Consider the following 9,688-nt stretch of genomic DNA (forward strand, 5'->3'; position numbering starts at 1 on the left):
CTAGGCTGGCTTTGAGCTCCTGGGGCTCAAGCCATCCTCCCACCTCAGCCTTCTGAGTAGCTGGGACTAGGCATGTACCACTGTGTCCAGCTTGAGTGTGGCCTTTCTAATTAAAAGGTAGCCTTTTTGACTGGGCATAGTGGCTCACATCTATAATCCCAGCACTTTGGGAGGCTGATAGCTCGCTTGAGCCTAAGAGTTTGAGACTAGCCTGGGCAACATAGAGAAACCCCATCTCTACAAAAAAAAAAAAATATTAGCTGGGCATGGTGGCATGCACTTATAGTCCCAGCCACTCAGGAAGCTGAGATGGGAAGATCACTTGAGCCTGTCTCTGTGGATTTATCTATTCTGGATATTTCATATAAATGGAATTGTACAAAATGTGACATTTTGTATCTGGTTTCTTTCACTTAGCATAATATTTTGGAGGCCATCCACGTTGTAGCATACATCAGTATTTTGTTTCTTTTTATGGCTGAATAATATTCCATTGTATATATATTCCATACTTTGTTTATTCTCCATTGATGGACAGTTACACTTTCTCTACTTTTTGGCTATTGTGGATAGTACTGCTATGAATATGTACATGTACTTGTTTGAGTGCTCATTTTCAATTTGTTTGGTATATACTTAGGAATGAAATTGTAGGGTCATATGGCTATTTTATGTTTAACTTGTTGAGGAACCACCAGTTTTTTACTGTGACTGAACCGTTTTGCATTCCTACCACAAATTACCTGTGTTCCAGTTTCTTTACATTCTTACCAACATTTGTCATTTTCTGTTTGTTTGTTTGTTTGTTTAATAATAGCCATCTTAATGTTTGTGAAGTGGTATCTCACTGTGTTTTTGATTTGCATTTTCCTGATGATTAGTAATGTCGAGCATCTTCTCATGTGCTTATTGGCCATTTGTATATCTTTGTTTTTGTTTTGTTTTATCATTTTTTATGCTTAAAATAATTTTTCATAGAGACACGGTCTCACTATGTTGCTCAGGCTGGTTTTTCTTTTTCTTTTTCTTTTTTTTTTTTTTTGAGACAGAGTCTTGCTGTGTCACCAGGCTGGAGTGCAGTGGCACAGTCTTGGCTCACTGCAACCTCCTGCCTCCCATTCTCTTGCCTCAATACAATGTGGGCAGATATATCATATGCTATATCTAACCAGAGACTTTATATGAGTTTGTGAAATTAAGCATGACCTCCTGCATTTCTGCCTTTTGCTTTGAGGAGAGAACGCACCAAGTAGCCATTGCCCACTTAGCCTGGGTCCTGGAATGAGAAACACGTAGAAAAGACCCAAACCTAAGCCCAAGTGAGCCTGGACAACCCACTTGCAGTGCACAGACCAGTGAGTGAAAAATAAATATTTGTTCTTACGAATCACTGACATTTGGGAGTTGTCTGTTATGCAACATTATTGCAGCAAATCCTGACTAATACAATCATTGAGAAACTCATTGTTCTCATCAGTGCCTATTGTGAACAATCAGACAGACTTGAATGCGCATAATGGGTTTCAATCAGCTGTTCCCATTTTCCCAGGCATCAATCAGATGGAGCAAAGTCTGTGTAAGAGACCAACTGGCTTGTCTTGAGGATGCTGAAGGTGTTCTTAAAAGGGAAATTTGTGGGGGGTTTAAAAGTCTATGTTTATATACTAGACACAAATATTCCAGAAGTATGATTGGTGGGAAAATCAAATTACAGAACATAATGAGAGTGACTTGTATGGACACTCTCATTCAGAAAAACATGCAATCTAGCAGCTTCAGAATTTCTATATAGGTGGGCTGGATGTGTGCATAACAATCTCATTGGAAGGGAATTGGGACAAAGAAGGCTTGACCTTGTAGTTGCATAGCACCTTAATATAATTGAAAAATATCCCAATTGGCTATATCAAATAATTGGTTGGAGGAAAGCTGATGAAGATTATGTGGGAACTCTAAAACCCCACACTCACACATAATCCCTGGCTGAGACAGTGTTAGATTAAGTGTATCTATAAATATGTCAAGAGGGGATGTAGAAATTTACATATCAAAATGTTAATGGAAATTATAAGTGCAGTGTGAAATTTAGGGGAATCTTTACCCTCTTCTTTGTACTTATCTGTATTGCTGGAATCTTTTGCACTGAACATACATCATTTCCCCCAAAACAATGAAGCTATTTTCTTTTCTTTTTTTTGAAATGGAGTCTCGCTCCATCTCCCTGGCTGGAGTGCAGTGGCGCAATCTCCGCTCACTGCAAGCTCTGCCTCCCGGGTTCACGCCATTCTCCTGGCTCAGCCTCCTGAGTAGCTGGGACTACAGGTGCCCGCCACCATGCCCGGCTAATTTTTGTATTTTTAGTAGAGACGGGATTTCACCGTGTTAGCCACGATGGTCTCGATCTCCTGACCTCATGATCCGCCTGTCTTAGCCTCCCAAAGTGCTGGGATTACAGGCGTGAGCCACCGCGCCCGGCCAACAATGAAGCTATTTTCTACAGAGAAAAATAATTCTACTGACCTCCACTTTTTCCTTAATCTCAATTTAATCACCTAAATGGTGCCTAAAAATCTCTAAATTTTAGTTTTCCCCACTATGTCTTTTATTTTTTTTTTTTTATTTTTTTGAGATGGAGTCTCGCTCTGTCAACCAGGGTGGAGTGCAGTGGTGTGATCTCAGGTCACTGCAACCTCCGCCTCCTGGGTTCAAGCGATTCTTCTGCCTCAGCCTCCCAAGTAGCTGGGACTACAGGCGCATGCCACCACGCCCAGCTAATTTTTTTTTGTATTTTTAGTAAAGACTGGGTTTCACCATATTGGCCAGGCTGGTCTCGAACTCCTGACCTCGTGATCTGCCCGCCTCAGCCTCTCAAAGTGCTGGGATTACAGGTGTGAGCCACCGTGCCCGGCCCCCCACTATGTCTTACCTTTTTTTTTTTTTAAGCTATCATCTTTTTCTCAAAACAACCAAATATAAAAGAAACAACACAAGGCATGTAAAAGAGCCCTGGTCTGATGGCTAAGATTCCAGTTCCAGCTGTCTATTTCTCTACGAGACCTGCGCCTCCACATCTAAAAAGGGAAGGATTGAAATAATTGGAAGTTACAAACTCAGGTGCCTACAGGAACCAGGGAGGAGCAAATGAGAGAAGCAAGTGGGCTGGAAACAGTAGGGCTGTATTGCACTGGAGGACACCAGCACAGCCAAAGGAGGAAGCCTTTACTCTGTACCACAGAAGAAGGCTGTGCTACAGGGTTTCAGTCCCAGGGTTGCAGAATCTTGCGATTTATTAAGTCTGGAAATCAAGTTTTTATATGAAATCTCTTGATTTTTAAATGTTGGCAAGTAAAATTTTAAAATGTTTTGTGAATGCTGCGTGCAGTGGCTCACACCTATAATCCTAGGATTTTGGGAGGCGGAGGCAGGTGGATCACAAGGTCAGGAGATCAAGACCATTCTGGCCAACATGGTGAAACCCCATCTCTACTAAAAATACAAAAATTAGCCGGATGTGGTGGCGCATTCCTGTAGTCCCAGCTACTCAGGAGGCTGAGGCAAGAGAATTGCTCGAACCCGGGAGGCGGAGGTTGTGGTGAGCCGAGATGGCGCCACTGCACTCCAGCCTGGGCAACAGAGCAAAACTCTGTCTCAAAAAAAAAAAAAAAAATGTTTTGTGAATTCCTTTCCTACCAAAAACCTTAGCTATGAATCCATCTGGCAGCCAGTGAGTGACACTGGGTCAGGTGACCTTCAGGCTCCTTGTGTCACTCTCCTGAAGCCCACCCAGAGGTAACCTAGTGACAGGAGACCTCACAGTTCCCAAGATAGCATTGTAAAAAAAAAGAACTATTTGTTTTGTTTTTTAATTAAACAGATCAAGTAAGAGATAATTTATTTGTATGTCAAAAAATTTATCTAACTAATGGGTTTGCTAAATGGCCTCTGTGGTTCGATTAAAATATAATTGAATATACCAAAACATGATTTCTTCATAGCAATGGGGAACACGGGATTATGCAAAGCAAACATTCCAGGCACTGTTTTAATGTTTTAAAGTATTATTTTGTTTAATCCTTACTATAACCATGAGTGAAATGTATTGCCATACCCAAGTCATCTAAGTTTCCTTTTATGTTACATTCTAGGAGTTTTAGAGTGTTGAGGTTTACATTTAGTTTTATGATCCATTTTAAATTAGTTTTTGTGAAAAGTTTAAGATCTGTATCTAGATTTGGGTTTGTTTGTTTGCTTGTTTGTTTACATGTGGATGTCCAGGTTTTCCAGTACCATTTGTTGAAAAGACTATTTTTGGCCAGGTGTGATGGCTCATGCCTGTAGTCCCAGCACTTTGGGAGGTTGAGGTGGATGGATCACTTGAGGTCAGGATTTTGAGACCAGCCTGGCCAACATGGTGAAACCCCGTCTCTATTAAAACACAAAAGTTAGCCAGGAGTGGCGGCACATTCTGTAATCCCAGCTACTCAGGAGATTGAGGCAGGAGAATCGCTTGAACCCAGGAGGTGGAGGTTGCAGTAAGTCGAGATCACACCACTGCACTCCAGCCTGGGCAACAGAATGAGACTCTGCCTAAAAAAAAAAAAAGAAAAAGAAAAGAAAAGACTTTTTTTGCTCCATCATATTGCCTTTGCTCCTTTGTCAGAGATCAGTTGGCTATATTTATGTGAGTCTATTTCTGGGATCTCTATTCTGCTTTATTGATTTTTTGTTTGTTTGTTTGTTTTTGAGACAGAGTCTCACTCTGTCCCCAAGGCTGGAGTGCAGTGGCGCAATCTCAGTTCACTGCAAGCTCCCCTCTCCCAGGTTCACGCCATTCTCCCCCTCAGCCTCCCAAGTAGCTGGGACTACAGGCGCCCACCACCACGCCCAGCTAATTTTGTTTTTGTATTTTTAGTAGACACGGGGTTTCACCATGTTAGCCAGGATAGTCTCGATCTCCTGACCTTGTGATCCGCCCTCCTCGGCCTCCCAAAGTGCTATGATTACAGGTGTGAGCCACCGCGCCTGACCTTGATCTGTTTGTTCTTTCATCAGTACTACATTGTCTTGATTACTACAGCTTTATATTAAGTGTTGAAGTCAGGTAGTGTCAGTTATCCAGCTTTACTCTTCTTCAGTATTGTATTGACTATTCTGGGTCTTATGCCTCTCCATATAAACTTTAGAATCAGTTTGTTGATATCCACAAAATAACTTTCTGAGACTGGGATTGGGTTTGCTTTGAAACTATAGATTAAGTTGGAAAGAATGACATCTTGACTCTATTGAGTCTTCCTATCCATGAACATGGAATATCTCTCCATTTATTTAGTTCTTCTTTGATTTTGTTCATTAGAGTTTTCCAGTTTTCCTCATATAGATCTAGTACACATTTTGTTAGATTTATACCTAAGTATTTCATTTTGGGGGGTAATAATGTAAATGATACTATGTTTTTAATTCAAATCCCACTTGTTCAGTGCTGGTGTATAGGTATATAGTTTCCTTTGTGATGTTTTTGGCTGGTTTGGTATTAGGGTTTAGTTAGGAAGTAGTATCCCCAACTGCATCTATCCTCTGAAAGAGAAGGTAGATAATTAGTGTAATTTCTTCTATAGACATTTGGTAGAATTCACCAGTGAATCCATCTAGGTCTGGTGCTTTCTGTTTTGAAAAGTTATTAATTATTCACTCAATGTCTTTAATAGATACAGGCCTGTTCAGATTGTCTATTGCTTCTTGTGTGTTTTGGCAGTTTGTGTCTTTCAAGGAATTGATCCATTTCATCTAGGTGATCAAATCTGTGGGCATAAAGCTGTTCACAGTATTCTTTTATTATCCTTCTATTGCCCATCATATCTGTAGTGATGTCACCTCTGTAATTTCTGATATCAGTAATTGTGTTCTCTCTTTTTTTCTTGGCCTGACTCATTGTTTCTTAAATCCATGTTAGTCAGATTTTTGTCTATACCACTCCCCAGAAACTGCCTTTGTCAAGGTCAACAGTGCCCTTCGCGTTGTCAATTCCAAAGGTCAGCTTTCAGTCTTCATCTTTCTTGACCTACTGAGCAACACTGGACCCAGCTGATCACTCCCAGTTCCTGGAAACACTGGCCTCACTTGGCTTCTGTGACACCACAACTCCCTGATTTTCTTTCTGCCTCCTGTGGTTCTGTTCCTGATCCTTTGCTGTTTCTTTCTAATCCCCACAGCCCCTTAATGTTAGAGGAGTTTAGGGCTCAGACCTTGGACGACCTCTCCTCTTTTCTACCCTCACTCTCATGGCAAACTCATCCAAATCTTACAGTTTTCAATATCACTATATGATGATGACTCTCAAAAGTATCTCTAGTACAGACATCCTCTCCCCTGAATTCCAGAGCCATGAACTCGATAGTCTACTGAATATCTTTTTTTAAGACAAATGGGGTATCTCAACCTTTCTTTTTTTTTTTTTAAACAAGCTCAGGCAAATTTTATTAAAGGAAAATTTTTGCATGGTTTACTGTTCACCAGTCTGTTCTGGCATGCTTCTAAGGATGTCAGAGTTACCTGGATCAATGATAGCCAGTGTGCACACTCTGTAGTATTTTCCGCTTGCTGTGCCCAGTTCAGTATTATTGCCAGTGTAGTGATGGACATCAGTGTTGGCCAACATTGCATAGTACTCTGTTTTGGATTTCCTCAAAGCTGAGCAGTTGTTCAAGAATGGCCAATTTAGCTTTGCCTTGGCTTCAGAGTCTGCTTCTACCCCAGCACGTACTTTCCACTTTTCATAACAAGTTGGAGCCTAGAGTTAATTGACTCCAGCGACTTTTTTGTCTTCTTTGCAGCCACCATCTTCCTGCCTTAGGTGCGGGACAGCCCTCAACCAAGAGCAGCCGCTGAGATGGCTGGGAAGCAAAAAAAAAAAAAAAAAAAAAAAAAAAAAGGCATCTCAATGTTAACAAGTTCAAACTGAGCTCCTAATATTCTGCCTCAAACTTACCCAGTCTGCCCTCTTTCACATCTTGGTTCTTGGGTTGGCATCTTCCATGACTCTTCTTTTTCTCTTATACCTCCTGCTCACCCATCTTAGTCTGTCGGCAAATTCTCCTGGCCCTATGTTCAGAATATATCCAAGTATAACCATTTGTTATCACTTCTGCTATCATCCTCCCACATGAATTATTTAATTAACCTCCTTTCTTGTCTCACTACTTTTATACTTGCCTCTTAAAATCTATTCTCAACATAGCAGCCAGAAAAATTAGGTGAAAATGGAAGTCAGGATGGGGTGATGGCTCACACCTGTAATCCCAACACTCTGGGAGGCTGAGGCAGGAGGATCACTTGAGGCCAGAAGTTTGAGACCAGACCAGACAACATAACAAGACCCTGTATCTACAAAAATTTTAAAAATTAACTTGGTATCATGGTGCATGCCTGTAATCCCAGCCACTAGGGAGGCTGAGGTAAGAGGATCGCTTGATCCCAGGAGTTTGAGGCTGCAGTGAGCCATGATTGTGCCACTGCACTCTAGCATGGATGACAGAATGATACCCTGTCTCAAAAAAATAAAATGGAAATCAGATCATGTCACTCTTCTGCTCAAATCCCTGCAATGCCTTTCCATTTCTGTCAGAGAGGAAGCTAAGGTTCTTATAGCGCCTAAGATGCTCTGTATATTCTGAATGCCCTTTACCTGTCTGATTCATTTACTACTCTCCTTCACACATATTTCTCTCCATTTATACAAATGGAATTTGTCCTTGTTTTGCCTCAAACATGCCAGTATGGCTACATCTTAAGGGCCTTTGGAACATCCATCTATTTGAAGTGATTCCCCCCTCCCACCAGATATTCATATGGCTCATTCCCTTTTCTTCTTCAAATTTTTGCTCAACTGTCACCTTCTTAAGGAGGTCTACCCTGCCCACCCCATTAAAACATAGTCCCTCCCCTTCTCCCCTGAACATTTTTTCTTTGCTTTACTTTTTTTCCCCATGGTGACTTATCCCCTCTATCATACCACAGAATTAGTATATTTCTTATGTTTGTTGTTTATTGCGTATCTCCTGCCAGCTAGAATGCAAGCTCTTAGCAGGCAAGGATTTTGTCTATTCTGTTCTCTGATGTATCCCCACCATCTAGAACAGTGCCTTCACAGTGAGAAGGACCTATGTTAGGACTTTTGACATCATTGACATTGTTTGGAATTCTTTTATGTTAAAATTATTATATTTAGTAAATGTAAAAATATAAAATACATTACACAATGTATCACACAATATTTGTCACCCTGTCTGTGCATTTCTGTGTATATATAAAACTAAGAGCCTAAAATAAGTAGTCTGAACCTCTTTTGATCTCTCAGGGACTCTAAGTGAATATTTCAGAGTTACTACATTTGAAGAAATCATATTTATTGATGTACTTCTCTTAAGGAGGCAAATTAAGAATTCTTAGCTGGGTATAGTGCTGCAAGCCTGTAGTCTTAGGAGGCTGAGATGGGAGGATCGCTTGAGTCCAGGAGTTCAAGGCCAGCCTAAGCAGCATAGTGAGATCCTATATCTTAACAACAACAACAACAACGACAACAAAATCTGTGAAAAAGAATTTTTTTTTTTTTTTTGAGACGGAGTCTTACTCTGTCACCCAGGCTGCACTACAGTGGCACGATCTTTGCTCACTGCAATCTCTGCCTCCCAGGTTCAAGTGATTCTCCTGCCTCAGCCTCCTGAGTAGCTAGGACTATAGGCATGCGCCGTCACACTCGCTAATTTTTATATTTTTAGTAGAGACGGGCTTTCACCATGTTGGCCAGGCTGATCTTGAACTCCTGACCTCAAGTGATTCACTCGCCTCAGCCTCCCAAAGTGCTGGGATTATAGGAGTGAGCCACTGTGCCCAGCCAGTATATGCTGTTTTATTTATTTTATCCAGTATTTTATTTGTGCGATTCATCCATATTGTCCATAGTTGTAGATAGTTAATTTTAACTGTATTATGGTATTCATCACATGAATATATCATGATTTATTTATCTATTCAACTGTTGATGAGTAGCAAGATCGCTTGCTGTTCTAGGCTATTACAAATTGTGCTTTTATGAATATTCGAGTACATGTATATTATGGGTCAAACTGCGTCTTCCAAAAATATATATGAAGTCCTAAACCTCTGGTCCATGTGAATGTGACCTTATTTGGAAATAGTCTTTGCAGATATCTGCAAAGTTAGATGAGGTCATATTCAGTTTGGGGGACTCTAATCCAATATGGCTGATATCCTTATAGGAGAAGAGGAAAGAAACCAAAATAGAGACACACAGGGAGAACTCCATGTGGAAACAAAGGGAGATACTGGAGTGATGCTGTAAACCAAGGAAAGACAAAACTTGCCAGCCATCTCTGGAAGCCAGGATAAAGATACAGAACAGACCCTCCCTGAGAGCCCTCAGAAGAACCAGTCCTCCCGACAGGGTTGTTTTGGGACCTCTAGCCTCCAGAACTGTGAGAGAATCGATTTCTGTTCTGTCAATACATTTCTAATTTGTGCTTTTTTACAGCAGCCTTAGGAAACAAATATAATGTCTTTTGGAGAACTTATGCTAAGCAGTTTTCCAAAGTGTTTGATCATTTGGAGCTGGGCACAGTAGCACTCCTGTAGTCCCAGCTACTCAGGAGGTTGAGGTGGGAAGATCCCTTGA

At 40.9% G+C, this 9,688-nt stretch overlaps 1 pseudogene; it reads right to left on the reverse strand.

Moving 5' to 3' along the window:
• Window positions 1-5,391: 5,391 nt before the first annotated feature.
• LOC117084304 lies at window positions 5,392-7,325 on the reverse strand (annotated as a pseudogene).
• Window positions 7,326-9,688: the final 2,363 nt, after the last annotated feature.

Source organism: Trachypithecus francoisi, unplaced genomic scaffold (assembly GCF_009764315.1).
Source record: "Trachypithecus francoisi isolate TF-2019V2 unplaced genomic scaffold, Tfra_2.0 Lachesis_group0, whole genome shotgun sequence".
Taxonomy (NCBI): Eukaryota; Metazoa; Chordata; class Mammalia; order Primates; family Cercopithecidae; genus Trachypithecus; species Trachypithecus francoisi.